This window comes from Nomascus leucogenys, chromosome 16, assembly GCF_006542625.1.
Source record: "Nomascus leucogenys isolate Asia chromosome 16, Asia_NLE_v1, whole genome shotgun sequence".
Taxonomy (NCBI): domain Eukaryota; kingdom Metazoa; phylum Chordata; class Mammalia; order Primates; family Hylobatidae; genus Nomascus; species Nomascus leucogenys.
This window is the reverse complement of record NC_044396.1, coordinates 28,975,989-28,992,967: the sequence shown is the minus strand read 5'-3', so window position 1 is coordinate 28,992,967 and position 16,979 is coordinate 28,975,989.

The following is a 16,979-nucleotide window of genomic DNA, read 5'->3' as shown; positions in this document are numbered from 1 at the left end:
AAGCTCAGAAGGGAGATTTTGGGGTGAATTGTGATGCATTTAATTTTAAATATATTTTCTTTAGGATTATGAAAAGGTATTAAAGAGAAAATATCCTCCAGATTATGGGAAATGGGAATGCCAGAGTTCTGTTATCTTGGTAACTATGTTGGCATTATTGCTACTCTTTACCTAATCCCAAGAACTGGGCATATGCCACTGCAGAAGTTTTAAAGATTACACTCCTTAAATGGTTTCTGTACTATGAATAAAGTACAGAAATATACTTCTAAGATTGATCTAGATTCTTTTTAGTCACAGGTTCCTGTTTTCTTGCTCTAAAGTAAACAATAATGAACAAAATAATGTTCTACCTATGGCATCTACATGACTTTCCCACTTTCCTTCTCTTACTAGAACTGTTGGCAAAGGTGACAAACTACAGTATTTCTAATGCCCTCTCCAAACATCTACAATATTTCATCCTTCCTTTAAATACTATTTTTTACCAATTTATATTTTACACAAAATCGTCATATTTTAGAGTAACAGAGTATTTTTACAAACCTTGGAAACTGTAAATCATGGCAGATGGAACACAAGTTGTCCACTTTATACGTATATTTCATAACTCTTTATAAGCATAGGTTAAACAATGCTAATTTAAAAATAAATATAAAAAATTAAATAATTCTAAAGAACAAAACAAATTCCTTTCTTTGAAAATAGAACAAAAACCCTAAACTCATGCTAATGTGAATAGAAATGCATTCAGGAAAAAATCCTAAAATTATCTTTTCTCACTTGGTAAGAGATATGTTATACTATTTGCTTCTCAGAAGATATACATTTCTGTCTTACAGATGAGAATGCAGGTATAGATAAATATATTATTGTTATTTGCTTCAAATCGTAGTAAGTAGCCAAAACAGGATTCAATAACCAGAATTAGAGTTTTTACTTAATTTCCAAATTTTAAGAATTTATTTTAGCCATGCTTTATACCTTGATCAGAATCAAACAAAATTTAGGAAATGTGAAATTTAAATATACATATGTAAAATGGCACTGACAATTATGTATTCATGAAAAACACTATTTTTAAGATCTAGAAAATAACACTATGAACTCTGGTTACATTATTAAAATATAAACACATAATTCCTAAATGTTAATTTTAATAAGAAAAATAAAATAAAATGAACTGAACATTCTCTAATGATCATAAGTATAGAGTAAGATTATCCCTTCTCCACGAGCAGCTGTTAAACATGTTTTCTTTCCTTTATTTAAAAGAAAAAACAAGTTAACTTTTGACAAAACAGTGTAAAGTTATTAACTATTTCTACAGTGGTTTACTTACATCCTAGAAAGTGATGAAGTTTAAATGTAATCAACTAAGCCCCAATAACTATAACTATTTTAATAAAAGAAATTTTGCAGATGTTTTCTTTTTGTGTGATTCTCATACTGCTGCAGTTTCCCCTATTTAATTCCTAATGAAAAGCCACTAGAGGGTGACCAAGCATCATTTCCTTTTCTTCTCTTGCCCTGGTTACTAATATTATTTAGGTTATATTAACATTGTATATATATCTTCATATGAATTATTTCATATGTATTCTTGAAGATTTTTCATTACTAGAATTGTTTCAGTAAAACTAAATTCAATACCAATTAGTCACAAGAAGTTTATTTCTAACACTCTCATTTCACTTGGTCTTAAATAAAAGGTATGACGAAGCATTTGCAATCCTTTTAAAGTTTAAATAAAGGTCAAATGAGAATTATGAAATTTTTACTCCACAAGAAGTGTATTACTCAGAATTCTCCAGAGAAACAGAACCAAAGGATATACATTTTGGAAGAAATTTATTATAAGAAATTGGTTCATGCTAACTCTCATATTAATAGAGGCAATTAGGGAAGTTGAGCACTTCTACAATCCGCCCTCTGGAACCTGGAGATCCAGGAGAGCTGGTGGTATAATTCAGTCCAAGTCCAAAGTCCTGAGAACAAGGAGTGCCAATGCCAAGGCTGGTGAATATAGATGTTCCAGCTCAAACAATCAGGCAGAAGGGAAAAGTGAATTCCTTCTTCTGCTGCTTTTTTTTTTTTTTTTTTTCATTCTTTTCAGGTACTCAGCGAAGTGGAGTATGCCCAGGCACACGGAGGAGTACCATCTACTTTACTTTACTGGGTCCACCTACTCAATACTAATCTTATTTGGAAACATCCTCACAGACAGACCAAAAAAACGTTTAATCTGGGCACCCCTTGGCACAGTCAAATTGAAACATAAAATTAATCACTGCAAGAAGTAAATTTTTATTCCCTCTGGACTATATACATTATATAATTAACCACAATTTTGAAAATAAAATATATAATTCTGAAAACAATGTCTTAGCATTTCTTAGCCTTTGAAAAATTATTGGATAACATAATAATTATAAGCAGCAGGTATATTTTGAGAAAATCAATCAATTTCTTGGCATACGATTAAATTCTTGTTTTATTCTATTTTTTTCCTGAAGTATATCCTGAGAAATCTTACTAAAATATATATTAATAATTACAAATAAAAATAATAGTATAATTTTATAGTATAATTATATAAATATAATTTTAAAAGATTTAAAAAGAAGTCGTTTTAATCCCAAGGGTCTGAAGTGTATTAAGAAACTTGAGAACATACAAATTATGGACTGACATTTCTAGAACAATGATCAACTATACAATAAATAAATATTTTATTTACAAAAATTAAATGAATATTTATTATTTAAATCAATGACAACAGAAAGAGAAGTAGTTAAAAAATAAGTATTTACCTGTCAATTCTCCCGGTCTTTAGACCATGAAGCAGACTATTATTAACACAGAAGTCAATACTTTATTCTTGTTTTTCAGACAGTGTGATCTGGAGTTGAACTACTGAGCTTTGTTTGAATCTGAGCTGTCATTTGCTAATTATGTGACCTTGAGAAAACTAGTTAACCTCTTTAAGCCACAGTTATCTCACCCCTAAAATTGGAAGAATAAATAGTTCCTATCTCAGGGGATTGCTCAGTGGATTCGCTAAGATAATGTTTCTGATGCATGATGCAGCATGTCTGGCACAGAACTCCTACTCAATAAATGTAAATTATATTAATGATGAGCTTTGCATCTTCATGAATAGGTTGGGCAAAAGATATCATCTTTATAGTACTTCTAGCCTTGGTTTGCAGACAGATTAGTTACTGCTATAAACTATTCCTTCCTCTCTTAGCTTTCAAATTCTCCTTCACGGTTCCTCAAATTACCCATTTAAGGATTTTGCATACCTAATTTAATTTAACAAATATTTATGAAATCATATATAATAATTGCAATGCTTATAAACCCTTGCTTAGGGCCTGGCACTATGGTAGATTCAATGAGAGATTGAAACAAAATATAAAACAGTAGTCTATCATAAAAGGTGAGAGGAGAGTGAGCTGGAGTAGTTGAGGGAAGGGGAAGGGAGAGAAATGAAGGGAGGATGAGAGAGATTGAGAGAGGAGTGGAGGGGAGGGGATGGGGGGGCGGGGAACCAAGTTTCCTCACTCAGGCAATGCAAAGAGGCCTTAAGATTATAACCATGTTCAACATATGATAGCACTACCTATCATAGCACTCCATATTATATTTAGTCACCTGCTTAATGGCTATGTTCACTAAGGGACCTGAGGTCTATTAAGGTAAGATCCCTGACTATTCCTTACCTCTGTATCCTTGGTCTTTGCCTGGCTCCTGCCACTTGGAAAGGATACAAAAATATTTATTAAACTAATAAATAAAAACTATCTTATCTCCTGCGGGTGATATTTTTGATAAATTTTATTTTTAGCACAGTTCAAATTTGCAAAACATTTGGGAAGATAGTACAGAATGTTGCCATATACCCCCTAATGTTTCCCCTATTACTAACATCTTTCATTAATATGTTACATTTGTTACAATTAATGAACCAATATTAATACATTATTTTTAACTAAAGACTACTTTTTTCAGATTTATTTAGTTTTTACCTAATGTCCTTTCTCTGTTCCAGAATTTCATCCAGGAAACCATATACCAGTTAGTCACTCTGTCTTTTTTTAGCTCTCTTTCATGTGACACTTTCTCAGATTTTCCTTGTTTTTGACAATCATGAAACTTTTGAGAAATACAGGTCAGGTATTTTATAGAATGTCTCTCAATTGGAATTTCTTTGATGTTTTTCTTGATGAATTTTTTGATGATTGGTCCTGGGCTATGGGTTACGCCTTCGGGGAAAGAATACCACAGAGGTATTCCATTTTCATTACATCATATTAAAGGTATCCACGACTGATCACTGTTGATGTTGACCTTAACACTAATCTTGGCTGAGGTAGTGTTCATCAAGTTTCTTCACTGTAAAATTATTATTTTTCTAGATCTCCTGGGCTCCAGTGATCCTCCTGCCTCAGCCTCCCAAAGTGCTGGGATTACAGGTGTGTGAGACACTGCACCTGGCCAACTTACTCTTTTTTATCAAGTGATTTATGTTCAGATCCAGTTTATGTTGATCTATCATTTCACTACTCAAGAAAAATCTTAGTTCTTTAACTTCTACATTGTCTGGAGCACACTAACATAAACCTCTTCATAGTTGCAGGATGATTAAAATCAATAAAGAGAAATAGTTGGACTAGTGACCAAGGCCTTCACCATCATTTTTTTTAGACTACAGTTGCTTACCTTAGCTTTTGAAAAACTGGTAAATCCTACTCAGTCATTCACTTAAATTTTCTATCAGGCATGATAATTGATGGTGGTAAAGAAAAGAGAGGAAGTTGGAGGAGAACATGAGAAATAAAGGAATAGAGATTAAAGGAAAGACCCTATAGCTGAAAGACTATCAGAAACATGTAATTTTCAGGGTATTGGAGCTGAACTGTGACACTCAAAAATATATGACTATGTACTAAACCTTGGAAGCCTGTGGGTGTTAGTTTACTTGGAAAAATAATCTATACAGATGTAATTATGTTAAGAGTCTTGAAATAAGAAGATCGTCCTGGGTTGTCCACCTGGGCCCTAAATCCAATGTTAAATGTCCTTATAAGAGACAAACAGAGGGGAGACACACAGAGGAGAAAGCCATGGGAAGACAGAGGCAGAGATTTGAGCAATGCAAGAAATGGAATCTCCCTAGTGCACTCCAAGGGAGCATGACCCTGAAGAATTATACACTTTTGTCCTCCAGAACTGTGAGAAAATAAATTTCTGTTGTTTAAGCCACCATGTTTATGGTTATTTTTAATGGCCCCTTAGGAAATTAGTACAGGAGGACTTCTTTACAAATCATCACAGTTATCTATAAAGAATACATAAATGATTATAGCTAAAAACTGGAAGATTTATTTATGAAATGTGTGTGCTGAGCAATGCAAAGTTTTGCAGTGGAATAGGATGGCCTAATTAAAGTATCAGTGACTTTTAGTTTTTCAAAATGCTCCTAGATCTTCTTTGGTTTTATTTTTATATTCATTGTCACGGCCATTATTGGTACTACAGAACAGGTGAAACTGACTTAAGTTTCTCAGTTTAAGGAATTGATTTATTTTCTTTTTTTTTTCTTTCACAGTTTCAGCATATTTCTGACAAATACACTTTTCCTGGCCCCCTTCTCCCACAAATGTAGAGGTGGCAGTATGTGTGGTTTTGGATGAACCTCTGATGTTGTGCTTATCATTACTGTGTATTGAAAATACATACTGTTCAGTGCTCAGTTATTTTATATCAAGAAAAAGCAGAAATTAGAGTTTATAAGACTCTAATAAGAGTAAATTATTATGCATGAAGCAGTCTGTTAAGTATATTCATGTACTGTTTGATCTATTCTTCACAACACCCTTATTAGGGGCTACTGCTGTGTCTTGTAGATGGAGAAATTTAAACCAATGAGCTTGTTAAAAGTCATACAGCTGAGAGGAGATAGGATTACAATTCTGACATGGATTTGTCATTGTCCAGAAATATATCATTTAATCAAAATACCCTTTATAAGCAGATAATCACCCTATTTTAACAGTTTGGCAGAGTCAGTGTTTAATAGTACTTGAAATTAACTTTATATTGCCTAATGGGGCAATAAATAAGGCAATGAAGAGGTAGGCTTTCAAGAACATGTCTTTCTTAGAGGAAAAAACTGCCCAAAGCTATCCCTCCAAAATAAGCTGCAGAATACTACTAGGATCACAAAGTGTGGATGTTTTTAGATAAAATGTGTCCTGGAGTTAGTGTAAAACTCTTGTTTTATGAATGACGAAAATGAAGGCAGAGGTGTTTATTGACTTGCTCAGGGATTACATAGTTAGTGATAGAACTGGGACTAGAAGTACTGGCATTCAGAAGGACTAAGGTTATTAATGTTGCACCTTTTGGCATACATTAAAACAGTCAAGTCCAAACTACTACGGAAGAAACTTTATTTATAAAAAACTTTTTACTAAAAATTTTTGTAATGGAATATTTGAATTACAGTGGAAAAGCATATGCACCAAGAGACTCCAGATGTGACCATTAAAGAGAAGAATTTTATCAAGTAGAAGTAATTTATATGGTTTTGGCTCATTATTAGTTATATTACAACCATTTAAAAATGCACACTTACTTCCAATATTTTGTAAAAGGGTCAACCAAGTAGGTCTGTTATGCTGCCTGAAGAAATAATAAGTTCATCTTTGACCTAGTCTCTGCCTGCTTCTAGTTTTTTCCCTATTCTAATTAATAAAGCAAGTAAGCTAAATTAAGAAATCAGGCCAGTGTGGTGGCTAACGCCTGTAATCCCAGCACTTTGGGAGGCCGAGGAGGGCAGATCACGAGGTCAGGAGATCAAGACTATCCTGGTTAACACAGTGAAACCCCGTCTGTATTAAAAATACAAAATATTAGCCGGGCGTGGTGGCGGGTGCTGAGGCAGGAGAATGGCATGAACCCGGGAGACGGAGCTTGCAGTGAGCTGAGATAGTGCCACTGCACTCCAGCCTGGGTGACAGAGTGAGACTCCGTCTCAAAAAAAAAAAAAGAAAAAAGAAAAAAAGAAATCACAAACTGGTAATTTGTTTTGCCACCATAATTTTTAAAAATTTATATGCAATAAAACGATTTGGTTTTTGGTGTACAGTTTTTTAATTTTCAGTACATGCATAGATTCATGTCATCACCATAATAATCAAGATACAGAACATTTCCATCACCACAAAATATTCCTTGTACCATCCCTTTATAGTCATACTCTTTCTCCTCTGCCACCCTTACTCCCTGGCAACGACTGATCTGTTCCCCGTCTCTGTAGACTTGCGTTTTCTGTCATATAAATGAATTAACAGAGAATGAAACCTTTTGAGACTAGCTTCTTTCCCTCTGCGTAATACCTTTGAGATTTGTTCATGTCGTTGAGGGTATCAATAGTTTTTTTTCTTTTTTTTTTTTTTATTGCTGACTAGTTTTTCACTGTATGGATGTGCCAGAGACGATCTATTCAACTATTGCATGGGATTAGAGTTGGTTCCAGTTTTGGGCAATTATGAATAAAACTACTGTAAACATTCATATACATGGTTTTGTTTAAACCTAAGTTTTCATTTATCTAGGATGAGTACTTAGGACCATCATTGCTAGGTCAAACAGTTAAGTGTATATTCAACATTATAAGAGACCTCTAAACTATTTTCCTGAGTAGATGTCACATTTTGCATTCACAACAGCAAAATATTAGACTTCAAATGGCTCTGTATTTTTACCAATCCTTAGTACTGTCAATATGTTTTTATTTTAGCCATTCTAAGAGGTGTCTAATGGTATGAAGTTATATCTCAGTGTGATTTTAGTTTGCTTTTGCCCGGTGGGCTATTCAGAAACATGTTTGATTTCCAACTATGCCTGGGTATGTACGTGTGTTGGGGGGATTTTCCATACATCTTTTTAAATGATTTATATTTAATCCCACTATGTGTAGATAATGCATGGATTTTTTAAATTATTTTAATTTGTTTTAGCATTATGGCTTATTTTGGTGAATTTTCCATGTGCCCTTGAAAATTATTTGCATTTCTTCTACTGTTGAGTATAGTGTCCATAAATGCCAATTAGTTCCAGTTGATAGATAGTGTTGTTTAATTTTTAAAACATTTTTTATTGTTGCTTTGTCTATTTGTTCTAATTTTCATTTAATTTTTAATTTTTATGGATACATAATAGTTGTATATTTGTTCTATTCATTATCCAGAAAAGATAGTTTAAATCTCCAACTCTAATTTTTAATTTCTCCATTTCTCCTTTCAGTTCTATTGGTATTTCCATCATGCATTTTTGAAGCTCTATTGTTTGGTACATAATCTAATTGATATGACTTCTTGGTAAATTGATGCTTTTAATCATTGTATAAGGTCACTCTTAATCTCTCACAGTTTTCCTTGCTGCAAAGTCTACTTTACTTGTTGTTGATACAGCACTCAAAGTTTCTTAAAATTTGTGTTTCATGGTTTATATTTCTCTACCCTTTTGCTTTTAAACTACAAATCATTATATTTAAAGTGAATTTCTGGCTGGTTGTGGTGGCTCATGCCTGTAATCCCAGCACTTTGGGAGGCTGAGTCAGGTGGATCACTTGAGGTCAGGAGTTTGAGACCAACCTGACCAACATGGTGAAACCCTATCTCTACTAAAAATACAAAATCAGCTGGGTGTGGTGGCACATGCCTGTAATCCCAGCTACTTCGAAGGCTGGGGCAGGAGAATCGCTTGAATCCAAGAGGCAGAGGTTGCAGTGAGCTGAGACCCTGCCACTGCACTCCAGCCTAGGCAACAAGAGCAAAACTCTGTCTCAAAAAGAGAAAAAAAAAGTGAATTTCTTGTAAACAGCATATAGTTGCTTCTTTTTGTTGTAATGATTTTATAGTCTGCCTTTTAAGTGATCTATTGAAACTATTTACATTTAATGTAATTTTTGATAGATTTGGAGACACAACAAACATTTTACTATTTGCTTTATCTTGATATCTTCTGTGTTCTTATTTCTCTGTTTCCTATTTCCTACTTTCTTTTGGATTGCTTGAATATTTTTTAGTAATCCATTTAAATTTATTTACTGAGTTTTAGCTTTAACTATTTCTATAGTTAGTTGTTGTTGTTCTTCTTCGACTTATATTGTGACTATTTTAGGCATTATAGGCCATGCAATGTCTGTTGTAAATACTCAGCTTTGCCGCAGCCATTTATAAATTAATGTGGATGACAGTGTTCCAATAACATTTTACTGGCAGCTGGTCTATGGGCTGTAGTTTGCCAAACCCTGCTCTAGAGACCAAAGGCCTAGCCACCATTCCCTGCTTCTCCATGAGAACCACTTTTTCTCATCCAGCCCTATGAAATTGACCTTGCTTTCCATTGTTATAAGTGACAAGAGTCAGTTATGATTATATTATTATTTTATCAGAAATGCATGTACTTATTAGAATTTAAATATTTATTTAAATTGACAAGTAAAAATTGTATATATTTATAGTATACAATATGATATTTTGAAATATGTATACATTGTAGAATGAGTAAATCAAGCTATTTAACATATACCTTACCTCCCATAATTATCATTTTTTTTTGCAGTGAGAATATTTACAATCTACTGTTTCAGCAATTTTCAAATACACAATATATTATTATAATCTGTAGTCACTATGATATACAACAGCTCTCTTGGACTTATTCATCCTAATTTAAATGTTGTCCTTCGACCAATATCTCCCTATTTCCCCCCTGCCCCTCAGCCTTTGATAACCATGATTTTACTATTTCACTGAGTTCAACATGTTTACACTCCAAATATGTGAAATCATTAGGTATTTGTGTTTCTGTGCCTGGCTTATTTCACTTAACATAATGTCCTCCTGATTCATCCATGCTGTCATAAATGACAAAATTTCCTGTTTTTTAAGGCTTAATCATATTCCTTTGTGTATATATGCGACATTTTAAAAATTCATTCATCTGTTGTTGGAAACAATGTCCATTTCTTGGCTATTTTGAATATTGCTGCAATGAACATGGGGATGCAAATATCTCTTTGACATATCTATTTCATATCCTCTGGATCAGATGGTCGCAGTTGTTCTATTTTTAATTTTTTGAAGAGTCACTATACTATTTTTTATATGGCTGTACTAATTTACATTCCCACCAACAGTATACAAGGACTCCCTTTTCTCTACATCCTCACTTGCTTTCTTTTGTCTTTTTAATAATGCTGTAGAATGGACTTTAAAAAAAAATAGGATCTTGCTCTGTAGCCCAGGCTAGAGTGCAGTGGTGCCATCATGGCTTAATGCAGCCTCAACTTCCTAGGATCAAGTGATCCTCCCACCTCAGCCAACTAGCTGGGACTACAGGTATGTGCCACCATACCCAGTTATTTTTTTTTTCTGTAGAGGCAGGGTCTCACTATGTTGTCCAGGCTAGTCTTGAACTCCTGGGCTCAAGTGATCCTCTTGCCACGGCCTCCCAAAGTTCTGGGACTACAGGTATAAGCCACTGTGTCTGGCTGAGAATGGGCTTTTTAAATTTGAGATTTCTGCCATTGTTTTTGTTTTTGCTGTTTATTTTTATTATATCAATTCCCTTTAATTTACTGAATATCCAGCTAACCACCTTTGTAGTAAAACACAGCCAGCCAGATAATATTTCCAGGAGTGGTTGCTGACTTTATTGCCTTCTGACATTTCAGACAATGCTTATTAATATCAGTACAAAGTTACATTAAAGGCTGATGTTAAGCAAACAGCTAATTCGAATTTTTGCCTTGAGAAATTGAGAAATGGTAAAGAGAATGAGGGATTGAGAAAAGGTAAAGACAAGTCAGATAAGAGAAAATAAAAGTGAATTCAACATTTCTTAAAGAAAGTAACATGAAACATTATTAGCCTCAATCTTTTCATTAGTTTTTCTAAAAATCAACTCAAGATGGATTAAAGATTGTAAAACCCAAAACTATAAAAACCCTAGAAGAAAATCTAGGCAATACCATTCAGGACATAGGCACTGGCAAAGATGTGATGATGAAGATACCAAAAACCATTCTAACAAAAGCAAAAATTGACAAATGGGATCTAATCTGACAAAGGTCTAATACCCAGCTCTATGAGAAAATTAAACAAGTTTACAAGAGAAAAACAAAAAATCTCATTAAAAAGTGGGCAACAGACATGAACAGACACTTCTCAAAAGAAAAGACACTTCTCATACTTTCGGCCAAAAATCACATTAAAAAAGCCCAATGTCACTGATTATTAGAGAAATGCAAATCAAAACCACGATGAGATACCATCTCACACTAATCAGAGTGGCTATTTGTTGAGGGTGTATGACAACACATTCAAGCTTATGTGCAAGGCATTTGAGGTTGAGGCATGGAAAAATGCTGAGGCACTGTGTGCATATTGTTTGTGCATGAGACTGTAACTCCTTGACTCTCAAAACAGGAGAAGGCACAGGATGGGTGATAAGGAGTGCTGAATACAACACCTAAGAATGTGGTTTGAGTGTTTTTTGATGTAATAAACAAGGCCATTTGCGTCTCATGACCCGAGCACAAATAGCCACCTGGTAGATATTTCTTGTTTGCCTGAATTGTAGTTCAACAAACCTTCTCAATAAATACTTGGCAGACAGATCTTTTTAGATCCATCTTTGTAGATGCTTTAGCTCAGGCTCAGGTGGATGGCCGTCTTTTTCCTCAATGCTCGCAGCACTCCCTTGGAGGAGTTGCTCCCTATCCCATTCAGCTGTAATTGTCTGAATACTTATTTCTCGGTGTTCACTGCAGAGCAACCTGCAAGTGGTGACCCTGACATGATTGCCTTGAAGTTACACGTGGAGTAGGAAGACTCACCAGTCTTCGGGGAATACCGGTAAGGGACAGTCCCAACCCGTTTTCAGGACAGGACCAACCCGTATAATACTAGGGGTTGGGTTACCATGGGCTAGGAGTTGACCAAAAAGCAGAAAGTATTTTTTAAAACAGTGCAACAATTACTTAAGGCTATCCAGTTCACGGTAGAGTCTGGAGCTTTGCATAAGCTTATGCTTTTAATTTGGCAGGAATGCCCTTGGTTCCCTGATCAAGGAACATTAGAGTTATGGGAGCAGGTGGGATGCTGCTTGAAAAGAGGATTCGAGCGGGGCAATTTTACCAGACCACCTGGAGTCTGGTACGCTCTGCGTTGTACCCTCTTTATATTCCAGATTGTAGTCAGTCAGATCGCCCATTTTCTTCACCTGAAGGGCATTCAGAAGATTTACAGGGAAAGGAAACACAGGAACCAGAACAACAGGGAGGGGATCCTCCCCCCACTTTATTCCCTTCAGTGCGGCATAAAGAAGAGACTTTTTCTAGCGATGATGAGGACGGACCGGAGCCTTTTCCTCCCCCAATAGAAAAGCCATTGCCTGGCCGGGCACGGTGGCTCTGGCCTGTAATCCCAGCACTTTGGGAGGCCGAGATGGGCGGATCACGAGGTCAGGAGATCGAGACCACCTGGCTAACACGGTGAAACCCTGTCTCTACTAAAAAAAAAAAAAAATACAAAAAAAAAAAATTAGCCGGGTGCAGTGGCGGGCGCCTGTAGTCCCAGCCACTCGGGAGGCTGAGGCAGGAGAATGGCGTGAACCCGGGAGGCAGAGCTTGCAGTGAGCCGAGATCGCGCCACTGCACTCCAGCCTGGGTGAAAGAGCGAGACTCCGTCTCAAAACAAAAAAAAAATGAAAAGCCATTGCCCTCTTTTCCTCCACCCTTAAGAAGACCTTCATCCATTGGCCCCGTTCAGGCAACAGCACCTCCCACCCTCCTTGAGGAGATTGGAGGCCACCCAAGAGACGATTCTTGGATAAGACCTCCAGTCAGCGAACATCTATGACTGGGTGGCCGCATCCCCTCGACAAACTTCCCTACTAGAGGGATGCCTCCAGGAGGGACTTAGGGAGACCCTGAGGCACTTTTTGGTGCGTTACCTGTCATTGTTCAAAATAACAGGAGACATCATGAGAGCTTGCCTGTCGCTGTCTTTAAGGAGTCAAAAAAAGTATCCGCGAAAATGGTGTACATTCATCCTTTACTCGGGATGGTTGAGGCTCTGGGAAGTGGTTATGAGATTATTCTGCATGATTGGAAAACTCTGGTAAAAGTTTTGGTCTCAGCTGCTGAATATACTGTGTGGTGGAGTGAGTATAGTGATCTAGCCATGCAGCAATCTTTGCAAAATTTGGATAATTATATCCCAGTACAGCTTGATATGCTATTGGGAACGGGGCCTTTTGCTTTAGCTCAGGCTCAGGTGCACGGCCGTCTATTTCCTCAATGCTCGCAGCTGATGATACAGGCATGGAAGAGAATACCCATGGGACAATCCCAGGGTTCCTCTGTGATGGTTAGACAGGGTCCCACAAAAACATACATTGAATTTATCATCCGATTGCTGGCTGCAATAGAAAGACGGGTACCCCATCCTGAAGCCACCAAACTTCTTATGCTGCAATTGGCTTTTGAAAATTCAAATAAGGATTGTCAGGCAGCAACAACCCCAGTCCGAGGCACTGCCACTGCCACTGAAATTGGTGTGTTTACTAAACTGTGCCAGGATGTAGGCACTACAACTCATCTGGCTCAGACTTTTCTTGCAATGGTGACCAGGGCCACATGTTATAGCTGTGGTCGAACTAGGCATATGGCCAAAGAATGCCGACAAAAGGGAGTCCTGCAGAAATCAAAGGCCCCTAAAATACCCTCTAAAGAATGCCAGTGATGCAATAAATGTAAACACTGGGCTAACAATCAAAATTTGATAAGGAAGGAAACCCAATATCGGGAAATGGGAAAAAGGGCGAGACCTTCAGCGCCCAGAAAAGTCCATGGAGCAACACCAATCTCCAAACTTGGGGAATGGCTTTCCCTCCCGAGTCAGGACCAGAAATAGCATCCATGACCTCTCTTCCACTACCTCTGGCAGCGCAGGGCTGGACCTCGCAGTCATAATGGACGTGGTGCTTAAAGAGCAAGATGGGGTCCAGCTGATTTCAACTGGGATCTATGGCCCATTACCCAGAGGGACATTTGGATTGATTATTGGAAGGTCTTCTAGTACACTTAAAGGCATTCAAATTTTCCCTGGAGTTACAGATTCAGATTATTTAGGAGAACTAAAACTTATGGCACAGGTGTCAGGGGTCCACACCATCTCTAAAGGAACTCACCTTGCTCAGATTATTCTTATTCCTGATCTTCAAGGTAATGCTCAACAGAGACCATAGGGCTTCAGGATTCGGCCACTCAGGCATGAAAGTTTTTTGGAGTAGTTTAGTGTCATCTTATAGTCCATACTTGAAAGTAACAATTAATGGAGTTATTTTTATGGGAATTATTGACACAGGGCCTATCAAACTATTATAGCTAAAAAACAGTGGCCTTCAGATTGGTCTTCCTCTCCTTCCTTATATTCTGTCATGTGTGTTGGAGGGTATCAACAGCAGTTAAAAAGTAGGCATATCCTTCCACTTTTGGGTCGGGAAGGCAAGGTCGCCCATCTTCAGCCCTTTATCTTAGAAATTCCATTTTCTCTGTGGGGACAAGATGCCCTAGAAAAGGGGGACTTAAACCTCTCTGTCCCACCGCCCTTTTGGTAGGAGCCACTGCTCCTTTGAAAATTATCAAAATCAAGTGGAAAACTACCAGTCCGGTATGGGTGGAGTAGTGGCCCATTAAGAAGGAAAAACTGAAGCATATTCAACGTCTAGTACAAGAACAACTAGATGCTGGCCACATTGGGCCTACTACCAGTCCCTGGAACACTCCTATTTTTACTATTCCAAAAAGGTCTGGAAAATGGAGGTTATTGTATGACCTCCATGCTATTAATGCTGTGATGTTTCCTATGGGACCTTTGCAACCAGGATTGCCTTCTCCGGTTATGATCCCCAAAGACTGGCCTCTTATTGTAATTGATCTAAAGGATTGTCTTTTTTTTTTTTCACCATACCCTTGCATGCTGAGGATTGAGAAAAATTTGCTTTTACCATTCCCACTTATAATAATCAGCAGCCAGTTGAACGCTATCAATGGACAGTTCTACCCCAAGGGATGATGAATAGCCCTACTACATGTCAGCTTTACGTACATGAAGCTTTACTTCCTGTGTGTCAATCCTTCCCCCAGGCAAAAATCTTCCACTATATGGATGATATTTTGATAGCTGCTCAGCAACAGTCATTACTGCATCAACTTTATGCAATGGTAGTACAGCATATGTCACAGTACGGTCTTGTTATTGCACAAGAAAAGATTCAGCTGATGGCTCCGTGGCTCTATTTAGGAAGTCTTATTTTGTCTACTACTCTTAGGTCGCAACTTACAAAAATAATTCTCCCACAGCACTTAAGCCTTAATATGTTACAGCAAGTCCTAGGACAGATTAATTGGATACACCCTTATTCAGGCATTCCCACAAATTCTTTGACTAATCTTTTGACACCTTAAAAGGTGGCCCTGCTTTAAATTCACTGTGAGACCTCTCTCCGCTAGCACAGGCAGAGCTTAACACTGTGGAGCAAGCTTTGGCCCAACAGTGAGTCTCACATTTAGATTCTGACAGACCTATAGATCTTTTTATCTTTAATATCTATCATAGCCCTACGGGGATGGTTGGGCAAGTTGGAACAGATGCCTCTCCTTTGGAATGGCTTTACCTGTCTCATAACCCTTATAAACATATGCAAAAGACTACAGATTTAATAGCTTCTCTTCTCATAAAGGGTCACCGACGTTGCTTCCAATTGTCAGGATATGACTCTGCTACTCTTTTCCTACCTTTAAGCAAGGAACAATTTCATACTCTCTTAGCTTGTGATCTTGATTGCCAAGTCGCAATGGCTGACTTTATTGGTAATATCAGTTTCCATTTACCACCCTCTAAGCTCCTGAACTTTTTACAAACTGTGCCTGTTAAATTGCATCTATTATTGTCTCTGAGCCCTGCTTCATGCTACTACTGTCTTTACAGATGCTTCAGGAAAAACGGGAAAGGCAGCTATAGTGTGGCAAGATGCCATGCAAACTGGCAGAAAAAAAATCCACAAACATTTCACAACTACACAACAGGCAGAGTTAGGTGTCCTAATATTGGCCTTACAAACTTTTCCTCACCAAGACATAAATATAGTGATTCCGAGTATGCGGTGTATAGTATTATTCATTTAGATCTCACACATCTGAAAGGTATTACTAATGAACCCCTACTAACCCTATTTCTCAAAGTGTAGATGCTCCTCTCTGCCCATCATCACCCTCTTTACATCACACATATTCATTCTCATTCTGGGCTACCTAGTCCCTTATCACAAGAGAATGCTTGAGCTGATGCTCTGGTACGACCACAGATGTGGTTTGCAGACTCTCCTGCATTTTTGCGAGCTCAAGCTGATCATTCCTTTTTTTCATCAGAATGTACACAGTCTTAAACAGCAGTTTCTTTGACACTTGCTCAAGCTCGCATGATTATTTAAACTTGTCCTGATTGCCAACAGCATTCTCTCTCCTGTTTTTCATTGGGACTTGGGGCCAACCCACGAGGTTTGGTACCTAATGCTATCTGGCAAACTGATATTACTCAGCATTCACCCTTTGGACGCTTCAAATTTCTCCACGTTACCGTGGACACTTATACGAGCCTGACACATGCTACTCCCTGAACTGGAGAAAAAACTAAAGATGCAATTGCTCATCTTTTTAAACTATTATGACCTTAGGTCTTCCACAAACTATAAAAACTGATAATGGTCCTTGCTATCTTAGCACTCAATTTGGATATGCATCTCAACTTTGGCACAAACAACACAAAACTGGTATTCCTTATAACTCAACTGGTCAGACCACTGTTGAACGAGCTCATCGAACTTTTAAA